Here is a 26553-nt window from a genome sequence, read left to right as displayed (position 1 = left end):
AATCGGTATGTTTTCTTCTGCTAGTGTAATTTTAATCACATGCTGTGTTTCTTCAGTGCCCAGCCAACCCTGCTCATTAGACAAATTGCTTTTTATTAAAAAAAAATGATCATTTACTTAGGAGACTACAATGGCATTAAGGAAGTCATTGGAGCCGAGAAAGCAATTGTGTGCATTGTGTAAAGGATGTATGTATGCCCATCACCACAAATGTTATCAGCTTCACATTTTATTTTTATTTTCTGCAGTTTTATACCTTTATTTGACAATCAGCGATTAGTTCTCATCCACATTAACAGTCTGTAGATTTTTGAAAGTGGTGACAGGTATGTAGGTAACCAGCGTGTAGAGCTTGTCTGGTGAATCTTCATCCTCGTTACTTTTCTGGACAACTGCACACAGATATGGCATGGAACATTCCTTATTCCTTTGGCTCAGACAGCTTTGTTGAGCCTGGTATCAATGCACACATCTGGAGTTCCCATCTCCTTCATGGCAAATTTCCGGATCTCTTTGAGTGCCCTAAGGGCACGCTTCTTAAAACCTACTCCATGGATAGGTTTGTGAATGTTGATGGTGTATTTTCTGGTCACTACCTCCTTGATGGCGGGACGGCCCTTCTTCTCACCACCCTTCTTTGCAGGAGCCAGGCCCTGCAAGGCCCTGGCCCTAGTTGGAAAGGAAGTCAGCTTCACATTTCAAAGACATCTCTAGATGTCTTAGGAGACTCATCAGCTCTTCCGTGTATAGGATACACTTATGCCTCCAATCAATTTTGCCTGTGTTCTAAAACCAGGGGATGAAAAAATCCTCTAACTGTAGCCCTAAAGTCTTGTTTTGGCACCATGTGGCTTAATAATATTGAGCTGCATGGAGGCTAAAGTAGCTTTCTATTGCTAGAACTTTCAAGAGGTCAAATCTCTTTAGAAAATATTCAAATAGTATAAGTTGAAAAATTTTGACAAAGAGCTAGGATTTCACCTGAGTCTAAGGTAGTTTTTGCCAAAAGCCTGGGGGACGTACCTGTATACATGCACATTTCACTCAAATTGTCCCATTTGTCTATCTCTCAAGGTTGGATTTAATGTATATGTCATAATTAAATAGGGTTTTGGTCCTTGTATTTAATAGTTTGAAAATCCAAATTTTAATTTCAGCTGGGACTTGGGTATCACAAAGGAAAAAGGAAAGATTGATGAGTATTGAGAGTACCATATGCAGGCAAGATTCATAATCTGATATTCTACTCCCTTTAGCTGTTTCTGAGGAGAGATTGACCTCTGCCTTTGAGTTATAGGTTGGGGAAAGCCCATGGTTTTAACTGAGGAAGACCTACACTGCCTATGGTTCCTTTCTACATTCAGGGCTTATGGCCTCAGGGTGAGGGATGGAGGCCTTTGGAGGATAACAGATTTAAGTAATTTTTGACCAAGTAGGTCCAGGACTAGGATGAGGTGAAGGAGGCCCTCATCCTTGGGTGCAGAATTTAAGATGGGGCCCAAAACCTCAGTAATCAAGATAGAATAATATTTTAATGCAATATATTGAAGTCCAAATTAGTGCAAAGAAATTCATGGTGAACAATGCATCAAATTCTGAAATAGCCAGTCTTGCACTTGCACACTCATGCCTTGTTCATCTCAGCCAATCAAACTCCATTTACATTCAGGGGCAGAGTTTCCTAATTTGAAGTTTTTAAAATTTTGCATTACAGTGTTATTTATCCTGACACACCCTTAAAAGTCCTTAAAAGTTGTGCCTCACTCACCTTACCTTAGTCCCAGCCCAGCAACCAAGCAGACAATTTTTTTATACTGCTCTTTGCCATTGGATGGTTAAATTTTATGTTGGTTATTTCTGAAATGCTATGTTAGATTGGGTTAGGTTAGGTTACGATAGTTAAAGCAACAAGTCTCGAGAGTTTAAAAGGAACTGAAAGAGCCTTTTCAAATAACCACTGCAGTTGCAGTTTACATTTTCTTTATGACAAAGTGTGGCAGAAACCCTGAAGACAAGTACAACGTATGTAGCTCTCTAGGTGCATTTTTAACCATTTAAACTATTTCATGGCTGTATGTTTATCAAAGCAATTCTAATTGAGATATTATTAGAAAAAAACCTCTAAATGTCAAATTTCAAGTAAGTGAGGGAGTCAGCTCATTCCTTGATTCACTCAACTAGGCCGATCAAAACAGACAGAAGCCCCTGCTATGGAAAGTGGTGGTCCAGGTCATACTGTTCCAGCTAGAGCTCAAGCCACACCAGTGACTCATGGTTCATAGCTCCTCAGACAGCAGTGGGGCCATGCACAGCTTCCCAAGCCCTTCCCTTTGAAGGAATGTCACCATAGGGCACTGAGAAGAGCATGGGCCTTCCAAGACCTAGGTGTCCCCCACACACCACACTGTTGTATAGCTCCAAGACCTTACTAATGCTGTTCCTTCTTTCTGAAATTCTTTCCTTCTGGCTTCTTCTGGTTTCTTCTATTAGTCATTTTCATCTCAGCTTGAGCTGCAGGTAAAGACGATAGAATAGCCATGTACATCAAATTTCACTCCCTTTCAAAAGCACAGTAAAGGCTTAAACATGTAAATTTGGGACACCTGGGTAGCTCAGTGATTGAGTGTCTGCCTTTGGCTCAGGGTATGATCCTAGTCTGGGGATCAAGTCCTGCATCAGGCTCCCTGTGAGGAGCCTGCTTCTTCCTCTGCCTATGTCTCTGCCTCTCTCTGTGTCTTTCATGAATGAATAAATAAAATCTTAAAAAAAACACATGTAAATTCACAATGACAGGAAGAATGACAAGGGAGATAAGCATAGCAACATTTGAGAAGCTGAAAGATGGACCAGCACTAACTGATTTCCTACACCCAAGGAAGCTGAACACAGGTAGGCAATGGGAGACAGCTGAGAGCCAATCCACCTTATATCACAGAATTTTGAATAGGCTCAAGAATAGGCAGCCTCAGCTACCTCTGGAACTGTCATGTGGAGAAGTGATAGTCTGGAGAGGGTTAAACAGAGGATCTCTGAACTAGGTGATAGCAGGAACAGTTGAGGACAGTAGTGGCTACCCAAAACAGGGGATTCTGTGAATGTATGCAATCCCAGTCCTGAAAGCAAAGACCCCTACCACCTTTGCTCCTCTTGGTTCCCAGAACACTGGCACCTAAACCCTTATCTTCTCAGGCAGAGGACTGGAAAAAGTAGGATTGGTTGGAGTGTGGTACGTATAAAAGGGGAGGGTGGGTGTGGCCTTTACTCTCTGTGAAGTGAGTTGGCATTAAATCAATCAGGGCGATATCATGAGAGGAAGAGAGAAAAGATGTGTATGTTAAGTTCAGTGGCATTAAGCACATTCACACTGTTGTGCAGTCATCACCACCAGCCATCTCCAGAACTCTTCTCATCTTCCTTAACTGAAATCTGGCCACACTAAACACTTACTGCTCAATCCTCCTTTCCCCAGACCCTGACAACTTTCTGTCTCCATGAATTCGACTCCTCTAGGTATTCATGTAAGTGGAACCATATAGTATTTGTCTTTTTATGTCTGACTTCTTCACTGAGTATAATGTTTTCAAGGTTCACCCATATTGTAACATATGTCAGCATTTCCTTTCTTTTAAAGGCTAGATAATATTCCTTTGTATGGATAGACCACATTTGCTTGTCCATTCATCTGTCAATGGATAGTTGGGTTGTATCCACCTTCCAGATATTTTTTTACGATTTTATTTACTTATCATGAGGGACACACAGAGAGAGGCAGAGACATAGGCAGAGGAAGAAGCAGGCTCCCTGCAGGGTCCTGGGATGGCCCAGGACCTGGGGATCACACCCTGAGCCAAAGGCAGACACTCAGCCCAACCGCTGAGCCACCCAGGCATCCCTACCACTTCCAGCTATTGTGAACGATGCTGCTTTGATCATGGCTGTGAAAAACATAAAAGTATTCCTTTGTCATGTAGCATTTACACACTGTGATTCCAAGGAAGCCTTAATTATAGCAACAACAACAAAAAGACAAGTCTTTTGGAATCTCCATGTAGTCCCAGCATTGCCAAAGATGCAGGAGGCAGCTAGGACGCCAAGGACCTGGTGTTGACTTTTAGCTCCTCCCCTGTGAGTGTACTTTCAGTTCTGTTGCATACCTTTCTAAGTTTCAATTTCCTGTTCTGTAAACTGGGTCCCTCTGCCACCCACTCAGAGGTGCTGAGGTCTCATGGGCTAATACCTGCAAAGCCTTATAAATCCACTGTGACATTCATATGGATGTTACTACTGCCTAAGGGAGGTACCAAAGGAGCCGAGGACAAGAGTAGAGCTGCTGGGAGTGAGTATGGGCAGGTGAGGCCTTAGAAAGAACTGTGGGACTCTTTCTGGGAGAAGGAGCCTGGGGCACAGGGATTTTAGAGGCCTGGGATACAAATTAAGGAAGTTGTGTGCATTGAAATGTCAAAAGCAATCAATTATCTTAATTGCTCCATAGCTAGCTTGTTCCTTTATTTCTTAAATAAAATAACCTGATAAATATGCACTTATGATAATTGGGACCAAAATCCAATAGTATACAGAGGATAAATGGAATTAGGGGCCTCACAGAAGGCGCTCTTGCATGACATGGGATGTTTCCCTTTTAGGGCAGAGACTCAGGAAATAAGGGCTTTGCAGCTGAGCTGCCTTTGCCTGTGGTCGGTTGCAGGATGCTGTCATCTAGGAGATGGCCCCTCTCCTTGATGAAGGGTGTGGAGTCAAAGCTATGTGTCTGGAGGGAGTAGGATGCATACTTGGCCATGTCTTGCACTCTTTTCTCTTTTCTTTCTTTCGATTAAAAAAATCAGCTGCTCCTTTACTGCCTAAAGACCGTTGGAAGTTTTGGAAACTGAAATAGGTAAATGAAGCCCAGTTCTCTCATTTCCTTCCCTGGCAGAGAAAGGAAGGGTGTTGGCAGAGGCTCTTTATTTCTTGCAAGCAGCCGCCCAGCCCGTTCCTGGCTATACGCTCTCAGTGTGATGATGCCAGCTTCACCAGGTGCCACATGCAGCCTGGGCTCATGGGCCATGTGCCCATGTTCATCACTAGCCTCTGGCTTTCTTGGTGAATTTGGGCAAGTGCTTCCTTCTCAGAGCCTCACTTTCTCTATCTCCCTGGAGGTAGGGGAGCCCCTGCGCTCACACCTGCTGCAACAGCCTCTCATCCTAAGGGGTCTGCAACCTGTTTTCTCCTGTCCTCCTATTTATAATAACCCTGAGGAGTAGGCATGACTATCCCATTTGAAGAGAGGGAAAAGAGAGCTTGGAGGTGTTAGGTCAAAGACAGTGTCACCCAAAGGCCTTGTGGCTGCACTGGGACTGGACCACAGAGCTCTGGTCCTCCCCTCCTGGCTTGGGTTCCTCTTGCCTCACTGTGCCCCTTCCCTGAAGTAGAACATGACAGATAAGGACTGTTGAGGCAGAGCTATAGTGCATGTGTGTTTAAAGAAAAATAAGAAAAGACCTTGTTTTCCTTTCCTCTGCAAAGCCTTCTGTCCAATATGTTAAGTTTCCTTATAGACTCCAAGAATGAATATTCACTCAATGGAAAATGGTCCTGCCTTCTCACATTTACCTTAGATGTGACATCTCTGTGGCCTGCATCTCTGAACCAAGCTTTTCCTTTCCCTGTGAATTAGTGAAAGATTCAAGTCTGCAATCAGTGCTTCCCTCCCCTAGTACACAGAGGAGACACTTGGAAGCGCTGCCACAGGCCTCTACTCAGACTAGCTTCTCATGTCCCCAAGTGTTCTGTGTGGTCCGGTGCCCACAATTATCCCTAAGACAGGGAGGTCAGAGCAGTCCTGATGCTTCTAGGATATGCCTCCCGGGCTCCGTCAGTACCTGGAGGCATTGTGCTTTCTGTCTGAGGGACATACATCATCACCAGAACCTTAATTCCATCCTAGTCTAGGAGAGCTCAAGGTTGGACCAGGGTTAATTCGGCCTCAATGTGTGCATGAGTGGGGAGTTACAGTGGGGTATGTAAAGAGAGAGGGATCCCTCACTGTGCTGTGCTGTGATGAGTGGTTAATTACTTGGTGCATGTACAGCCCTACTCAAGGTCAATTCATTTTGAGATAAATGAGTGTGCAGAGAAGGGCTTCCACCCTAGAAGGTGGACTTTTGTCTAGTCCATAGTCCAGCCATTACATGATTATGGGGAAGCCATGTTACTGGCCTCAGTTTGTCCACCTGTAAAAATGGGGGCAGGTAGTATCCTAACCACCTCATGGATAGTTAAGGATGGTTTAACAATCTACTGATCTAGTGGGTGTGAACTCACTTTGCAACTCCCAGACCTGATTCCAATGTATAGCTTTTCTCTTGGCACCTTGTGTGGTGGCTTGAACTTATCATTCTTGGATTCAATGACAAGGAACTGATTCTCCCAACTCAGGGCCACCCTTCTTTTCAGGTGCCAAGCAGGTTGTTCAATGCCCTATCACTGCTGTGCCTCAATGCTTCAAGAGACTGCCTTAGAGCCCATCTCTTTTGCTTTAGATTCTTGATCTTTCTTTATTGCTTACAAAACTCTAAAGATACCTAATTGTTATTTATCCACTTGTTTTTATATTAAATACACTCTCTGGCACTATTGTCAATCCTTGGGGGCCCTAACATGTCTGTTTCCGAGTCTTCCTCCTGTCTATTTCTAAATGTTAACATCTCTTAGCCCATCTTCTCCCTCCCTTCCCCTCCTTGCTCTTTGCTTATTTGTTTCCTTTTCTTTAGGGATTTTTGCTTCCTCTATGTAATGATTTCCTTTCATCTTTTCTAGTATATTATTTCTCATCACCCTTTCTAAAATACTTATAATGATTACCTTTATTCTAATTCTTTTCTTGTTAGGGGAAAAGAGACAAAATATTTTTCTCGTACGTTTGATAGGTGGGTGTTTTTCATACCATTTTTATGAACTTTTATTTTTCATGAGTTGGACACATGAGTTCCATATTTCCATACAGTTTTAAAGGTGCATTTCTAATTGCCTTGTACTTTCCCTGGTAACTAAAAGCCATAGACTTTAAACTAGAAATTTATGAATGGCACTAGCTCAGGCTCCAACAACAAATCAAGCTTCTCAAATTAGTTTGAAATATGACCTGTTTTGGCATACAGTTGCAGAATGTATGGGTTGCTTTTTCTCTTGTTTTATTTTTTAAATAGTTAAAGTAACAAATGCTCATTATAGAGCACTTGAAAAACATGGAAGGATGAGACCAAAAACATCTCTAGTTTCACCTATCAAAGTAACCATAGTTATTAATACTTTGCATTTCACTTGTGGGTCACTATTTAAAAGAATCCATAACAAATCCACAGGACTGTAAGCTTGGTGGTATAAAAATCATATCTTATTCATCTAAAATACTTCATGGTACAAAAAGAGGACTTCATAAATGTCTGCTGAATAGTAAAGCTTATTTTTTTGCAGCTGGGTTTGTAGCTCATGGTGACTGCTCCTGGTATCTTGCACATGTTCACGTTAAGTTCATATAGAGTACCATGTGGGACAGAGTAAAGCACTCTGATAAGGATGATTTCAGAGAGGCCACCCTACCCTCTGCTGCGTGGGCTGGAAGAGCATCAGGGTAGCCCCTTCTCTGTGTTCCTCTTTTCACAGCTCACATCAGTGAAAGGCAATCATGACTGTTTGTCTTTGAAAATAGTGAAGCTGTAAAAGTTGGGATTTTTGTCTGTCTTAGTCACTGCTACCCCCAGTACTTGGTGGGACATACTAGGCAATTCATAAAGATTTGTTGACTGATAGAATAAATAAATGAATGAGCAAATGAGAAAATAACACTCCTTGAAATTAAGGAGCTTGCATTGTGGTCAGGAGGATAAGATCAGTTCCTAGATAAACCACAAGGCAAGCTCCTATCTCTTCTCAGTGCTCTTTTAGAATGGTCTGTGAAATAGGCTGTGCAGGCCCCTGCTTTCTTTCCCTAAAACGGAGCTGAGGAAGCTGAAGTTCAGAGATATAACAACACTGATGGCTCTCAGAAAAGGAACTAGTCTGGTTTCTCTGACTCCCGATTCAATGTACTTTCTACAACACCTCACTGACCACCTTCCAGTTCAGCCAAGTTTTCCTGAATCTACAACTTTTTGACACAAGTGTGTTTGGTTAGAGGCTAGCATTTGGATGTGATGTCAGACACCTGTTTGTGGATGACCTTATCAGCTGGCCCTGGACTACGACTACCTCAAAGAGGATGAACATAGGATCCTTGAGCAGATTAGGCAGTTTGGGATCCTATCTTCATGACTTTCAGTCCACTCTGAGGGGAGCCTCTAGTGAACTGGAAATAGTGTTGTTCTTCCTTCTAGGAGTTACTTCAAATATCTGATGAGGGGATAGGTGGATGTATAAATGAATGAACAAAAAATGCATAGGATTTGGAGACTAATTGGATGAATAAAGAGCTATAAACCAAAGACCAACTCTGGGCCTCTGGCCTGGGTAACCGAAGTGAGGTGTCATTAACCATGATAGGAAAAATGAAGACTCAGACATTGGCTGAGTTGAGGCTGGAAAGATCTGCAAGGGCCTACTTGGGGAAGGCGATGTTAACATAAGCAGAATTAAAACATGAAAGGCCCTGAAAGTCAGGTTATAGAGAACTGTGAAGAGTTTTCAACAGGAGAGTGATATTATATTGCATTTTGGAATGTTCAGTTTGACAACTATATTAAAGTAGGATCTGCAGAGCAAGTGCTGAAGTGAAGAGGATGGAGGAGTAAAAGATGATCCCCAAGTTTCTTGCTTGAGCACCTGAATGGCTGGTGGACTTATTCATGGATATTGGGAACACAAGAAGAAAGGCAGATTGAAAGGGGGAAATGTTTATTTGAGAGAGAGACAGGGAGGAGAGGGAGAGAGAGAATGAGCAGGGAGGAGATGGAGAAGCAAGCTCCCTGCTGAGCTGGGAGCCCAATGTGAGGCTCCATCCCAAGACCCTTTGATCATGACTGAGCCACAATTGGGATTTCATAAAGATAAAAAGCTCCTGCACAGCAAAGGAAACAGTCAACAAAACTAAAAAGAGACCTACGGAATGGGAGAAGATATTTGCAAATGACATATCAGATAAAGGGCTAGTATCCAAGATCTATATAGAACTTATCAAACTCAACACTCAAAAAACAAATAATCCAGTCAAAAAATGAGCAGAAGACATGAATAGATATTTCTCCAAAGAAGACATATGAATGGCCAACAGACAGATGAAAAAATGCTCAACATCATTGGGCATCAGAGAAAAACAAATCAAAACCACAATGAGATACCACCTCACACCAGTCAGAGTGGCTAAAATTCTCCAACAAATGTTGGTCTCTTGGTGGGAATGCAAGGTGGTACAGCCACTCTGGAAAACAGTATGGAGGTTCCTCAAGAAGTTAAAATTAGAGCTACTCTATGACCCAGCAATTTCACTACTAAGGATTTACCCCAAAGATATAAATGTAGTGATCCGATGGGACATCTGCACCCCAATGTTCATAGCAGCAATGTCCACAGTAGCCAAACTGTGGAAAGAGCCGAGATGTCCAACAGATGAATGGATAAAGGAGATGTGGTGTGAATGGAATATTACTCAGCCATCAGAAAGGATGAGTACTTACCATTTACATCAATGTGGATGGAACTGAAGGGTATTGTGCTGACTGAATAAGTCAATCAGAGGAAGACAATTATCATATGGTTTCACTCATATGTGGAATATAAGAAATAGCACAGAAGATCACTGGGGAAGGGAGGGAAAACGGAATAGGAAGTCATCAGAGAAGGAGACAAACCATGAGAGGGTCTTAACTATAGGAAACAAACTGAGGGTGGCTGGAGGGGTGGTGGGTGTGGGGATGGGGTAAATGGGTGATGGGCATTAAGGAGGGCACGTGGTGGGATGAGCACTGGATGTTATACATAACTGATGAATTATTGAACACTACATCTGAAATTAATGATGTACCATCTGTTGGCTACTTGAATTTAAATTTTAAAAAGGAGAGGGGAAAATGTTGAGTTCAATTTGGGACATGTTGAGTCTAGGAAGTCTATGCTATATCCAAGCAGAGATTCTAGGAAGTGATGGGATCTATAGGTCTGGATCTCAAGATGGAGGTTTTGAATGGAGTTTTATATAGATTCAGTGTATAGTTAGAGTCATTGATGCCGTGCAATGCTAGTTCTCCCATAATCAAGGAAAAAAGAGTCAACAGCACCCCAGAAGACAAATATTTGGAAAGAAGTGTAAGGACTTCTAAAAGAGACTGATAAGAAGTTGGAGGAAAACCAGGAATATGGTTTTATGAAGACAAAGGAAGAAAGAGTTGTTTCAAGAATAAGGAAGTTGTCAAGAACATTAAATGCCACAAAAATTAAAGCCTGCAATGTGTCCATTTGACTTTTTTAGTTGGGAACTATAAATGAGAGTTACGTTAGCAGAATAATAAGGGACAGCCTTGTTACAATGGGTTGGAAAGTGAATAATGGAAACACACAATTAGATAATATAATTTAAAATATGCCATTTATAGTAGCAACAGAAATTATAAGGTGCTTAGATAATAAGTCTATGAGAGTATATGCAAGATACTTAGATAAAATTGTTGTAGATAAAATTCTACAATATTGTTTAAAGAACCATAAAAGATGACCTAAGTAATGGGGAAAAAGATACACTAGGTTCATGGATGTAAAACTCAATATCATAAAGATGACAATTCTCCAGATTACTCTATATATTCAATGCACTTTCAATTTTTTTATGGTACATGAGGAGCTAATTTTAAAAATTCATACAGAAGAGCAAAGGGCCCAAAATAAACAACAAAATGCTGAAGAATAAAATAAGGTGGGAGATTTTCCTACCAGATATCAAGGCTTATTATAAGTTTACGTGATAATGTGATATTAGGGATAGACAGATCAATGAGACCATATAATGAGCTCAAATACAAATCCACACATGTATGAAAACTTGATATACAATAGAGATAGAGCTACAAGTCATTGGAAAAATGAATAACTATTTAATAAATGATATTGGGAAAATTGATTAAGCACATTAAAGCTAATGCGAGTATAAATGTATATATCTGTACCTCAAACCAAGTGCAAAAATAAATCTTGGTGAACTAGAGTCATAAATATGAAAAGCAAATTTTAAATTTTTATGAGAAAATATAGGTGAATATCATTAGTGGCCTCAAATTTAGGAACAGATTCCCAATCAAATAAAAAAACATAAACCACAAAAGAAATGATTGATCATTTTTTACCATCTTAAAAATATGATAAACTATCTACTCAACTAAAGGCATCATAAACAGAATAAAAAGCCACAGGAGGAAGAAAATATGTATTATGTATATATAACTTGTAAATATCAATATCCAGAATTAATAAAGAACTCATAATATCAATAAGAAAATGATAAATAACTGAAAAAGGATAATGAATATTAACAGGAATTTACCAATAGTAGAAACTTAATGGCTACTGAACTTATAGAAATATGGCCAACCTTACTAGTAATCCAAGAAATACAAAGTATCTCAAAGAGATGGAGAAACAGAAATTCTCATAAACAGCTGGTAAGAGCAGAAACTAGTACCACCTAGGAAGGCAATGCAGCAATAGCTGGTAGAGTTGAAAACAAACACATTGCAATTCCAGGTCTAAGAAAGAAATATCCTAGAAAAACACTTGTTCACAGTGCTCAAGACGTGTACATAAATTTTCATTGCAATGTTTCATGGCAAAATATTGGAAAGAAGAAACAGAGGAATGGATCAATACATTGAGACGTATTCATAAAACAATTAAAATGAATGAACAATAGGCTACATGTGTCAACATGAAAAATCACAAGAACAAACACTGACTGAAGAACATGACCTTTGCAAAGGCTAGAGTATATTGCCATTTACATAAAGTTTAAAAACACACAACAGAATATTATATATAGTTTATAGATATATAATATTATGGTAAAATTAGAAAAACATACATGGGAACAGCGAAAAAAGATAGATCTTAATTTTCACACCACAAAAGGAAATAATAGTTATAGTTGTGTGATATGATACAGGTGCTAACTATCTACAATGGCAACCATAATACAACATAGTAATGTATCATATCAAAATATTGTACACCTTTTTAAAAAATTTTTTTAAAGTTTTTTTAATAATAAATTTTTTATTGGTGTTCAATTTGCCAACATACAGAATAACACCCAGGGCTCATCCCGTCAAGTGCCCCCCTCAGTGCCCGTCACCCAGTCACCCCCACCCCTCGCCCTCCTCCACTTCCACCACCCCTAGTTCGTTTCCCAGAGTTAGGAGTCTCTCATGTTCTGTCTCCCTTTCTGATATTTCCCACACATTTCTTCTCCCTTCCCTTATATTCCCTTTCACTATTATTTATATTCCCCAAATGAATGAGAAGATATAATGTTTGTCCTTCTCCGATTGACTCATTTCACTCAGCATAATACCCTCCAGTTCCATCCACGTTGAAGCAAATAGTGGGTATTTGTCGTTTCTAATGGCTGAGGAATATTCCATCGTATACATAGACCACATCTTCTTTATCCATCATCTTTCAATGGACACCGAGGCTCCTTACACAGTTTGGCTATTGTGGACATTGCTGCTAGAAACATCGGGGTGCAGGTGTCCCGGCATTTCACTGCATCTGTATCTTTGGGGTAAATCCCCAACAGTGCAATTGCTGGGTCGTAGGGCAGGTCTATTTTTAACTCTTTGAGGAACCTCCACACAGTTTTCCAGAGTGTCTGCACCAGTTCACATTCCCACCAACAGGGCAAGAGGGTTCCCTTTTCTCCGCATCCTCTCCAACATTTGTGGTTTCCTGCCTTGTTAATGTTCCCCATTCTCACTGGTGTGAGGTGGTATCTCACTGTGGTTTTGATTTGTATTTCCCTGATGGCCAGTGATGCAGAGCATTTTCTCATGTGCTTGTTGGCCATGTCTATGTCTTCCTCTGTGAGATTTCTGTTCATGTCTTTTGCCCATTTCATGATTGGATTGTTTGTTTCTTTGGTGTTGAGTTTAATAAGTTCTTTATAGATCTTGGAAACTAGCCCTTTATCTGATAGGTCATTTGCAAATATCTTCTCCCATCTGTAGGTTGTCTTTGAGTTTTGTTGACTGTATCCTTTGCTGTGCAAAAGCTTCTTATCTTGATGAAGTCCCAATAGTTCATTTTTGCTTTTCTTTCTCTTGCCTTCATGGATATATCTTGTAAGAAGTTACTGTGGCCGAGTTCAAAAAGGGTGTTGTTGCCTATGTTCTCCTCTAGGATTTTTATTTTTATTTTTTATTGTTTTTTTTTTATAAATTTATCTTTTTATTGAATATTGTACACCTTCAATTTACACAATGCTATGAAACACATTTCAATTTAAACAAGTAAGTTTGTGGTTAACTCTTGAGAGAGAGAAGAATTGGGATGAAGAGTGGATTCCTAGGGCTTCAACTAGATCTTCAATATTTTGTGTCTTAAAAAAGGATCTGAAGCAAACTTGTTAAAATCTTTAGGATCTGAAAAAGCCAAGTGGTGGACACATGGATATTTTCAGTGTATTTTTCCACATTTTTCTCCATACCTAAAATATTGTATAATTTTTAAAAGGTTAATAAAGTTGAGCTGTGGGAGATAATTTAGGAAATAATCAGGAATGAAAAATAGGAGAATTTAGACTTCATTCTGTAGGAAATGAGAGGTCATGGAAGGTTTCTGAACAAAGGGGTGCTCAGATCAGAGTTGTGCTTTAGAAAGAGTCCCATGAGAAGAGGCTACTGCAATGGTCTAGATAGAAGATGATAAAGGCCCGAGCATGAACAGAGCCATTGAGATTAGAGAGGATGATGAATTTGGGAGACACTGCAGAGATATAAGAAATGGGATTTGGCTTCCACCTTAGACCTAAGAGAGTCTGCCAAAACTTTTTATATCTTAAAAACCTTAGCAGAAAGTGAGGGAGAAAACATTGTCATAAATTATGGAACCAAGCCCTGGGTCTCTGGTAGTTGCAGTAATAAAAAGGGATATTTATTGAACAGCTCAGTTTTAGTCTGGCAATTTATTATACAGAAGCAGGAAGAAGAAAAACACATGCTTCCTTTGCTGCACAGGTAAGAGGGCCTGCAAACAGCCTAAGAACACAGCAAACTACCCATCCTCTCCTGAGTAAGTTTCCAGGCTGAGCACACCCAGAAATCAGTTCCATGAAAGGAGGAACACCTGAAAGTAAACACTGGCCAAAATAACCGGTTCTTCTTGCTAATTACCTACCCAAGGCATGACATTGGTTGTAGTTTGTTTTTTCAGATGTTTTGGATTTCAGTATTTCAAAATTACTAGGTTTTTGTACTAGTCCAAATTAGACTCAGCCTAGAAGACAGTGCAGCTGCTTTCTAGGGCCAGTGCCACATGGCATGATTTGTAAGCATTCTTCTACAATTTTGCGACAGGCTGGGGTTTTATGAATACTTTTGTGACCAAGCATCAGATTAGCTTATTTGAAATGACCTTGTTTTTATTTGCCAGGTTTTCCTGATTCCTGTTTTTACAACACCACCAATACCATTGTCCTGATGGAGATGGCAAAGCCTATAGATATGCTATGTTTTCTCCTAGGTCATAGAGTGAGTTAATGGCTATACCAGAACTGGGTATCCCAACTCCCTATCCAATCCTCAGTTCACCAAGCACAGTATCTCCACCTTATGTCTTTCATCATAACTCTTCAAGGGAGAACAACGAAGTATTCCAATGTAGGGTATGACTTATCTAATAACAAGTCATCAATTAAACAGTGACAGGAAGTGATGACAGGGCAACAGGGGCCCTGTAGCCAAGCAGTTCTCCTGGTGATGGACTCAGGCAGGTAGGAGACACAAAGGAGGTCTGGAAATAACATTGTCTCCCCTGGGAAGGACCTTCAAGGAATATCTGAAACAGATTCAACTGCAATTAAAATTCAAAGTGGCATTTTTTATTTCTGTATTCATTCCTTCCTTCTTCTGACAACTCAGTGACGGTTTCGTAGGCACTTGTAGGAAGTAACTATTATTTGACTTGAAATGTGCTGTCCTTGGAAGATGTACATTTGAATCACTTCTTTCGCCACATCTATTGATAAATTGCAATTATTTTATGTATTTGACTGGTTACTTGCTTTTGTGCATCTCCTCATTGCCCTCCTCACCCCACTTGCACTATATATACCCTTGGCTGTAAGCTTCACAGAGATAGGTACTGTGATCTGTCTTGTCTGCCACTGCAGCCTCAGAACGTGAAACAGTTCTGGTACATGATAAGTGCTCATTATATAATGTAAATAAATGATGGAAATGATCCCCCCAAAATTTTTTAAAACATTTTATGGGGCACCTGGGAGGTTCAGTTGATTAATTGTCCAACTCTTGATTTTGGCTCAGGTCATGATCTCAGGGCAGTGGGACTGACTCCACACCAGGCTCTATGCTCAGCAGGGAGTCAGTTTGTCCCTCTCCTTCTGCTCCTTCTCCCTGCCCCCCATCTCTAAAATAAATACATAAGATCTTTAAAAATTATCTAATCCTGTATATTTTTTTAAAAAATAAAATAAAAATCTTTTATCTTTAAGCAAAACACTGACTAATGTTCAGTATGAACCAAGAGAAGTCACAGAAGGCCCACTGAGATTTAACCTTTTTGAGTACCTATGCTGAAATCAAATGGGTTCTGCTAAAATTGAAGAACAGTATTTTACAGATGAGTTTTATTTTTTTTATTTATAAATTAATTTTTATTGGTGTTCAATTTACCAACATACAAAAAACACCCAGTGCTCATCCCGTCAAGTGTCTGCCTCAGTGCCCGTCACCCATTCCCCCCCACCCCCCGCCCTCCTCCCCTTCCACCACCCCTAGTTCATTTCCCAGAGTTAGGAGTCTTTATGTTCTGTGTCCCTTAAATCTCAGCTTCCATTTTCTATTAGCGGTAGCCATCTTACAGAAGGTTCAAAAGTTTAGGCAGGACATTGGGGAAAAACACTGAGATGGGCAGAAGAAATTCAAAGAGGGGTCTGTAAGAGAGAAAAGGAAACAACAAAACCTCTTGGCAACATGCTAGAAGATAAGGGGATAGAAACTTATCATTCTACAGTGTGATGGTGATATAAACTGGAGACTCTGACACCCACAAGTGGGGCCCTGGCTTTTTGAGAGCATATCTAAGGGTCAGTTTTCTTCAGAGTGCCTTAGCCCTAGAATATGGGGCACTGCTGAAATTCTCCCAGCCAGTTTCACCAGATCACCTTTCCAGCCACCTCCATGTGAGCGGGGAAGGTGGAGAACAAAGGTGATGGCTTAGTAATAATGGCTACAAACAACAACAGAGTAACAGCACATGAGCACATACACCCACACACCAAACTCTCCTTGAACACCCACTAAGGTAGGAGAGGATTGAGAGGCAGTTACTTAGTTAATTAGTATTATGGTGGTTAAACTCATCAGCCAACTCATTCAATTATGCATGCATTCATTCACTCCAGCTATATACTGAACACTGAAGACGCTGAGATAGATTAAATCCATGTATTAACTCTCTCTATAGATGGGGAGTGGGAAAACCTTTAGGAAAAAATAAAGTAATATGATATGATTGAGATTTTTAGAAAGTTGGGAGAAAAAGTTCTAAAAATGGAGAGAACAATTATTTATACAGAGAAGGTAATAATTGATCAAGACCTTGAAAGATGAACAGGAGGTAAACAGGAAGGGAGTAAAGGACAATGTAATCACAGGCACTAGTATGAGCAAAGACATAGAAGGATGAAAATAACTAGGGATGGGGCATCTGGGTGACTCAGTGGTTGAAAGTCTGACTTGGGCTCAGGTTGTGATCCTGGGGTCCTGGGATTGAGTCCCACATCGGGCTCCCCGCAGGGAGCCTGCTTCTCCCTCTGCCTATGTCTCTCTCTCTCTCTCTCTCTCTCTCTCTCTCTCTCTCTGCATCTCTTGTGAATAAATAAATAAATAAAATCTTTTAAAAAATATCTTAAAAAAAGAAAATAACTAGACACAATGTCATTCAGGGAAGGGAGTAGCCAGCATGATCAAAACATGTTGTTTGTAGGGGAGAGTCACGGGAGGAAACTAGAATAGTGATGGGAGTAAGACTAGAACATTTGGGTAGGAGAGATCAAATTAGGAAGAACTTTGAATAGAGGGTAAAAATTTTGAAATTTGTTCTGGAGGAAAATGGAGGAGCCATCAAAGCTTTAAGGTATTCATATTCTAAGAATACCCTGGTATTATGAAATTGGTGATGGTTGGTGGGTAGTCAATATGCAGAAGAGCATGGGGATGGAAGACCAGTGAGGAGCACTACAGCAATACAAGAGAGAGGTAACGAAGCTGGGACAAAGTGCTAGGGAGGACAGAGAGAAGACGCAAGTCCAGGCCATCTTTAGAAGGTAGCACTGGAAGCATTTGGTAAAAGGTTAGATGTAGAGAGTGAGAGAAAGTTGGACTTAAGGTTCTGGTTTGGCAGGTTAGATACTGTCTAATTCTGTTTGGATTTCAAATACCCAGTTCAGTGCCAAGCACTGTGTAGGTCCTTACTAAATATTTGTTTAATGGGTGAATGAGTTAACACATAATGGTGAACTTTGCTACAACAATTCAAGAGTGGAAGAGACGAAAGTCAGATTGCATGAATGAAGAGATGAGGGGGAGCTGAAGAGGTGAAACTCATTCCTGCTGCCTCTGTATTGCTCTGTGGTTTCTTTTCTTTTTTAAGATTGTTTTTATTTATTTATTTATTTGTTTGTTTATTTATTTATTTATTGGAGAGAGAGAGAGAGAGATTGCGTGCACAAGTGGTGGGGGAGGGAGAGGCAGGCTCTCCACTGAGCAGGGACCCCAAAGCAGAGCTCAATCCCGGGACTCTGAGCTGAAAGCAAACATTTAACTGCGTTACCCAGGCGCCCCTGCGCTGTGGTTTCTATAAGAAACCTTACATAGGACTGATTCTTTTACATTTGCATATAGGCAGATTTGCAGGTCAACTTTGCTTCCTCCTCTTCTCTAAAATATGCTTGGTCCTCTTGTCCACTTCAGCTGCTGACACACTCACACATTTCTGAAGTTCAGTATTTGAGATCATTTCCCCCAGTAGCCTGATTCTTCTGTCTTTTACATTTTTAAAATTGAGATAAAATTGACATACAGCACTATACTCATTTCGAATGTACAACCAAACCACTTGATATTATATATATTAGAATATGATCACCATAAGTCTAGTTAACATCTATCACCTTGCATAGGTACAAACATTTTTTTCTCGTGATGAGACCTTTTAAGATCTACTTTTTTTTTTAGCAGCTTTCAAATATGCATCATAGTTTTATTAACTATAGCCACCATGCTATATGTTACATTACTTGGACTTATTTGTGTTTTTTTAAAAGAATTATCTATTTATTTTAGACACAGAGAAAGTGAGAGTGCAAGTGGGAAGTGGGAGAGAGAGAATCCCAAGCAGACTCCCCACAGGGTGCAAGAGCCTAATGCAGAGCTCTATCCCACAACCCTGAGATCATGACCTGAGTCCAAATCAAGAGTCTGATGCTTAACTGACTGAACCATTCAGGCACTCCAGGCCCATTTGTTTTACAACTGGAAGTTTGTACTTTCTGACCAACTTCACCCATTTCACCCACTGCCACCACCACCACCACCCTGCCCTGGAACCACCAGTCTTTTATCATTTTAATTCTCTTTAATAAGCTCTTTCTTTTCACTGAGGACTTACACCCTTTCTATTGCATAAACTTCATCCACTGGCTCCAAAGCCTCTGAGAGCCTCTGTATCAAGTATCTTTCTGGTGATCCTCTTTTGGAGGAAGTCTTGCTTCTTTTGTTGGACAAATTCAAATTATTACCCAGTAATTGGATCTGCAAGAGATTTCACAGAGTATTTCTGCTTTGTACTGGTGCTAATTCCATGGAACTACTTTCAGGTTCATTAATTGCCAACTCCCTTTTTTTTACCTCAATTCTCTTTCCCATCTCATTGTATGATCCTTCATGATTTTCCATTTCTTTTTTTTTTTAAGTTTGTATTTATTTATCCATGAGATACAGAGAGAGAGAGAGAGAGAGAGAGAGAGAGACAGAGACAGAGACAGAGACAAAGACACAAGCAGAGAGAGAAGCAGGCTCCATGCAGGGACTCGATTCCAGGTCTCCAGGATCACGCCCTGGACTGAAGGCGGCGCTAAACCGCTGAGTCACCAGGGCTGCCCTGATTTTCTAGTTCTATATCCTCATTCTTCCTCTCCAGTCTGTCAAGTTCCCCACCACATCTTTACTGAGTGTTGATGTCAGTCCTTGACTGGATGAGCTCTTCTCAGCCATAGAATTGAGACTTTCATTCTTAAAGTCTGACCTTATTCAGTCCCTGAACCATAGAGCCAAGCCTGGTAACAGGGATAGGAGCTTTAACCATCTACCCACCCTACCCTCCACAGCAAGTGGAATCTGGGACTAGTCTTATTGACCTGTTCACTTGGTCCCTAGGCCACCCATCTACCTGGGTAAAAAACTTCATTTACTCTCACCAACACAACTACTGTTTCAGGTCCTGCTTCCACAGTAAAAATCAGCATCTCACACAACAGTGGCCCTACATCATCACTTTTACCTACCTTTTTAAATAGTCCCTTTAGAGTGTTCAAAATCACGGGCAGCCAGGGTGGCTCAGTGGGTTGGTGCCGCCTTCAGCCCAGGGCGTGATCCTGGAGACCTGAAATCGAGTCCCACATCAGGCTCCCTGCATGGAGCCTGCTTCTCCCTCTGCCTGTGTCTCTGCCTTTCTCTCTTTCTCTCTGTCTCTCTGGGTCTCTCATAAATAAATAAAATCTTTAAAAAAAAGAAACAAAAGAAAATCACAAGCCAGGGAAGATTATGCTCACAAGTATGTGAAAGTCATGAAATATACAAAACAAATCAACTCTTCCTCTAAGTCTGGATTTTATCTTTTTAAATGATATGAAAAAAATAGAACAATTTTCCTAATGAGGTCATTTTTGATACTTAATCAACCTTCATGAAGAATGATAAAATGATAAAATGTTAAATCTTATTTCACTATACCCATTTGCTTAATCAAATTCACCTAGACTGGCCTGTGAATCTTCAGGGCCACAGTTTGCCATAACCATCATTCCCAAGTTCCCAGAAAATGTCCACATTTGACAGGAGACTGATATTGCCCAGGATTTGGTGTGGGTGTGAGTATTTGAGCCGCACTGATTGAACTCCTGCCAGAGTTTGTATGTATATATATTCCCAGAAAAGGCTATTCCAGACCCAGGGCTGGTTTCGATCACTAACAGATCTGAGTTTTTCATGGCAAGCAGGGTGTGTATATGTGTGGGTGTGGGTGCAGTGCAGGTGGGGAAGAGGAGGTGCTGGTGGTGGTAGTAGTGATATTTTCTCATTAATTCAACTGATTAATAGCTATAATGTAAGTGAACCTTTGGCTTTCACAATTTTTGTTTGTTTTAAACAGAAACAAAAGTGTACCTTTACTTTACCTTTCTCTTCCACTAAGGTATTGTCACACTTTTAGCATCTAGATGTAAATAAGTGATATAAGGTTCCAAAAGAAAAAGATAGAGAATTAGACTTGGATTGGGAGTTGGAAGGCTTAAGTTGTCATTTCACTGAGACCTTGGGAAAGTCACTTCACCTCTGTATACCTCAGTTTCCATGTGTATAAAATTAGGGTGTCAGACTAAATGATCCTTAAGAGCTCTTCCAGATAATAAGATATATATATATATACATATATATAGATATGTATATATATGTATATACATATATGTATATATGTATATATATACATATAGATATATATACATATATACATGTATATATATACATATATGTATATATACATATAGATATATATACATATATACATATAGATATATACATATCTATACATATATATACATATATACATGTATATATACATATATGTATATATATGTATATATATACATATCTATACATATATATATATATATATATGAGTGAGTGGAATATACAACCTAGCTTCTTTTTCAAAGATGGTATTGTTTACATATGGGATAATCCACTTTTGAGAACAGGTGCAATAATAAAATCTATAAATCCAAGATGTCTCCAGAAACATTGTGTTGATGAAAGTTGAATCTCTTGGAAAGAGAGAGGGGGAGAGAGAGAGAGAGAGAGAGAGAGAGAGAGAGAGAGAGAGAGGAAGAAGAAGAAGAAGAAAGAAGAAGAAAGAAAGAAAGAAAGAAAGAAAGAAAGAAAGAAAGAAAGAAAAAAGAAAGAATTTCTGTGTCTGTGAGCTGAACTGAGGACCTCAGTGTTCAATTTTATTCCATTCTCCCCTTTATTTTCATTGCCCCTGGAGTTATCTAAGAAAATGAGATCCAGAGCTACCACCTTCCAAAGAGTACTCATTGACTAGGTGCATTCTCCCCCTAATTCATCTGGGCTTTTCATCATCGCTATATGCCCTGCTCTCCACCATAGCAGTCATGAGAAGGTGCATGGTAATGGATACATTGTTTTGTAAAGTGCACACCAGAGGGGCACCTAGATGGCTCAGTGGTTGGGCATCTGCCTTTGGCTCAGGTCATGGTCCTAGGGTCCTGGGGTCCTGGGATGGAGTCTCGAGTCGGGCTCCCCATGGGGAGCCTGCTTCTCCCTCTGCCTGTGTCTCTGCCTCTGTGTGTGTGTGTGTGTCTCTCATAAATAAATACAATTTTTTTTAATCTTTAAAAAAAATAAAGTGCACACCACAGAAAGGTACTTTGCTCAGCTCAGTCTACATGGAAAATCTTATAACAACAGAATAGAGCCAGGGATTTGAATTCATAGGATTTGCAGAACTGGTCAAGCCATTCTATCCTACTACCTCAGACTCCATTTAATTTGAAAAATAGGGATGATAATATGTATCTCAGAGGTATTATTTCATAGGGGGAGATAATATGTGTAAAAACACTGTATAATCTCTACAAACCAACAGAGAAATATTGATTATCCTCAGAACTTTATCCCTGAGAATGACATTTCAGATGATCTGCTGGGGCCTCATTTAATAGAGAAGGAAACTGAGGCCCAGAGAGGGCAAGGAACTTGTATAGGATAATCGTCACAAGAAGTGCTTTTGCTTTCTTCCTTCAACACAGATGATGATCATGGAGTGGAGGAAGGACAGTCTGGGGTAAATATGTCTTTGGCCTTGTCTTCCCCAGATGCAGTCTCTGGCAGAGCAGAGGGGTGTAGGCAAATGTTGACAGCTTTGAACATTTAGGTGGAATTATCACTGGAAACTCTCCCCTCACAGGACAGAGAAGGAGAGACAGTCAGAGTTACAGATAAACAAAAGCTTGGCAAAGAGCTCTATTGCATAAATAAAAATACTGAAGGGACACTAGAGTACCAAGAGTATCCCTTCCTCTTCATAGCTGAGGTTATCCTATGATATATTATACCTTCAAATCCAGAGGACAAATCTAGCATTCCAAAAGTCTGCCTCATTCATTCAGCATTCAACAAATGCTTGCTGCATGCTCACTGTGTTGGGTACTGTGCCAGGTGCTAGGGAGGGGACGGAGGTAAAAATAAATATTTGGAGTGCAAGTGGGCAAGCAGCTAAAACTATATATGAACAAAAGTGCCTATGGGAGTACAAAGGAGAGAGGGACCAGACTACAGCACTATTAGCCAAGAAAAGCTCCATAGAGGAGGTGCTATTTGACCTGGGCTTTAGATTGGGACTCCTTCAGTAGAGAAGGCAGGGACTGATAATAAGTGGTCATGGATCCTACCTCATTTATTCCTACACATTAGGCATCTTTGTTACCTCCAGATAAGAGATGAGGGAAGGGGAATTCATAGAGATTAGGTAACTTGACTCAACTACTTCAAGTAGAAGGCAGAGCCAGGATTTGAACCTAGATATATTTGATTCCAATGCCTGTTATCATAACTACTACTAGCCCATATTGGGAATTTGGTCATAAGGTCCAAAAGCACAGAGGTCTGAAAGAACCAGGATGATTTGTTCCAGAAATAAGAAGTCTCCCACTGGTGGTGGGTGAGGGGACAAGGCTGGACTTAATTCTATAATTAGTGGAGAAGCAATGCATGTTTATATAGAAGAGGTTATATGATCAGATTGTGTTTGTTTTGTTATTTGTTTAGCAACACCACTCTGGATGCTACATGCAGAATAGATTGTAAGGGGTTGAGAGGAAAGTGGAAGTACAGGCAGGATAGGGTGCTTTGGACTAAAGGTAGTAACAGTAGAGAAATAGAGAAATTAATAGAGAGGGCACTCAGAAGATAGAATCAATAAGAGTTGATAATACATTATATGTGGGTGTTGGAAAAAGAGGCATCTAGGATGACTTCCAGGTTTCTGGTTTGGGTGATTAGCAGAAGATGTAATTATTTAGGACCAGAAATACAAAAGAGGATTTAGGGAAAAGACATGCTGAGTTTGGAGAACATTTGGATAAAGATTACCAGGTGGCAGTTGGGGTTATAAGGTCATACATGCAGTTAGTAACTGAAGCCACAGAAATGATTGAGCTTGCCTTGTAGAATCTAGTCTGGATAAAGAAGAGAGTTCAGGGCAGAAGAACCCTGCGAAACATTGGTATTTAAGAGTTGAGCAGAGGAAAAGAAGCCTGCAAAGCAGGCACTTTCCATGAGAATTCATCCATCACTACCTCCATACCCTATGGCAGGAGCATGGCATACATCCTGAGATCAACAGTAGAGAACCACTGAGTGTTACAGTAAACCACAGATGAGTATATAAAGGAACTATAGGGCCAGTAAAGTCCCCCCATCCCACATACCTATCCCCAGATATACTGCAAATGATGTAGATATTGTTACCAAAATATATTTTATGTTCATCCAATAGTGTTTACATTGGTGACCCACCAGGAAAAGTTTGATTAAAACTTTTTATTAAACATCTGATTTAAAAGTTTAATTCCTTCTGTTGACTCAGATGGTCTTTTGGCTCTCCCCAGTATTGTCTCCATAAAATTCCAAGAGTCTATCTTAGCAAACTGGAAAATAAAAAGTGATTTCATGTAATGTATCGGAGAAGCCATTTGCCTTCATCAATTTTCTACATTTTGGAAGTCAGTATAAATTAATCTTTTAAAAATTACCAGTTAAATTTGGAAGCACATTGACTATTCACTATGTAACACTCTCCCCCATTCTAACAAAAATCTTCTTTTCAGGAAAAAAAATGAATTCAATGTAGAAGGTAAGCAAGCCAAAAGAATCAATGTTGGAGTTGCACTCACATATTGCCGAAGGGGGTGGATTTGGGGTTTGTCATTCTTTCAGACAACTAGCTCTGTTGCAGGACAAATCAATGTTGAGCCACTCTTAGTCATCATTGATCAATTGTTCCATGATCAATTTAGATTTGTTCTCCTGAGAGTTTCTAAATAAATTTAGCTAAAAGGGAACTTGCTGCCTGTCTGTATTAGCTTTTGCAGAACAATCTTTGTCCCTCTCTCTGTGACATGGTGTTGATATATGACAATAACCAGAGACTTGCTTATTTTGAAATCAGAAACTCTAGAGACTAGCTTTTAATTTCAGCACCTTTGTTATGATAAACTCATTTCAACAGAAACTTTCTTGGCCATGTCAAACTTTTCATCACCTCCAGGAGAAGACTTTTTTTCCTTTTAGCCCATTGAGGGGAGGGAGTCAGGGCAACACATAACAGACCTGGGGCTATGTGCTCATCATCAATTCCACTTTTCCAGATCTTGACTGATGTTGAGTCAACTACTGAGCCTATAAGCCTATGTTGGGTCAGTGAGGTCAAGGTTCAGGCATGGTTCTTGCCTCCATGGGGGCTCTCTGTATGTGAACTGCAGACTGTCTCCCTCCCTCAGTCTTGTGTGTATGTGTGTGTGTGTTTGTGTGTGTAGGTATGTATGTATGTTGCAAAAGAAAATGAGAAAAGATGAGGATATGACAGATGAATCAGCCAAATCCAGTCCTTGACTTTTAAATTGTCGTCTCAAGGACTTTCTACTCCGGCTTTGCCCCTATGCACTAGTTGGATTTCCATTCAGCTGTGGTGGAAGTGACTTGATGCTCTCTCAGAGCATGTAGGTTTGGCAGGACAGCAAAGTAAGAGGAGCACCCAGGAAGTGGATGGAAGGCTGAGTTGAGCTACCTACTTGTTAGTTCCACTTTCAAGGTGAGAGTAAGGGTCTCCTTTTCATTCTACTCTCTGAGAGGAACCTCCTACTTGCATTCTATAACTTCCAGTGGTGCCCTGATGTGTGAATATTTGCCCTATTGTGGTTTACATAGTTTTTGACTAGTCCACCAATAACTTAATATAGTATCTCCATGGACAAATGTCTTCAGAGTTCTAAATATGGGATGTACAAATAAGCTTTCAGTGCACAGCCTATTTATTAGTAATTTGGTAATGACTGAATGTTACTCAGATACTTTTAATTAGGAAAAAATGCTCTTTTTTGGTCTACCTCTTGAAGCTGTGAGCAATTAAAAAGCAGGGCATTTATTACCTCAGAACGTGGTAAGAGAGAAAAGTATATATAGATGAGCTTTGACTACTGTATGTATGACATAAAAACAATGCCAAACACATAAAGAGTGCATCTTGAGTCTCAGGCTCTGTTGTGGATGCTTTACATGTATTAACTTATTTAGTCTTTGTAAAAAACCTTGTAAGAAAGATACTATTATTATCCTAATTTTAGAGATGAATAAATGTAACACATAGTGGCTAAGCAACTTGCTTAAAATTATAGCTACTAGGTGGCCAAGCTGGGATTCAAATCCAGCATGCCTGGTTCCAACTTGGCATTACTACACCTCAGTTTTCTGCCTCGAAATCTTTGCTCATACTGCTCCTTATTCCTTTAATGCTTTCCCCCCATTTGTCAGAATTTCTCCCATCCCTTAAAGTCAAGGGATGCTACCTCTTTCATGTGACTTTCCAGATCCTCCTCATTGGCATCAGCCTCCTTTTCTGCCCTCCTAGGGTTTTTCAAGCTTCTCTCATGGCACTTTTCATAGTTTACCTTTGATTCATGCTATTTACAAACTTTTTATCAAGTGTGCTAACCACCTTCTCTCATAAGCCATAGTGACTTTCAGAAGAAGGCTGGGCTTTTCTCACCTTTATATATCCTCTATAAGTGCCCAGTAGAGTGTCTTGCACAAAGTAGGTGAATAAGACATGGTCCCTCCCTTCAAACAATTTACAATCGCCAACTTAAACACATCGTTCCTGTTCAAGAAAAACTGAGACCCAATGTACACAGTGCATAATAACATTGGCCATTTGAGGGACCAGTTATATATCTTGGAACCCTTATGATGGTCTTTTCCTGGG

The 26553-nt window shown here is 40.1% G+C and overlaps 1 pseudogene; it reads right to left on the bottom strand.

Moving 5' to 3' along the window:
- Positions 1–243: 243 nt before the first annotated feature.
- The window catches only part of LOC121482705, a 70312-nt pseudogene continuing 44002 nt past the window's right edge, over positions 244–26553 (bottom strand).

The sequence above is a fragment of the Vulpes lagopus genome, chromosome X (assembly GCF_018345385.1).
Source record: "Vulpes lagopus strain Blue_001 chromosome X, ASM1834538v1, whole genome shotgun sequence".
NCBI lineage: Eukaryota > Metazoa > Chordata > Mammalia > Carnivora > Canidae > Vulpes > Vulpes lagopus.
Note: the sequence above shows the minus strand (reverse complement) of the source record. Positions and strands in the feature narration are given on the sequence as shown.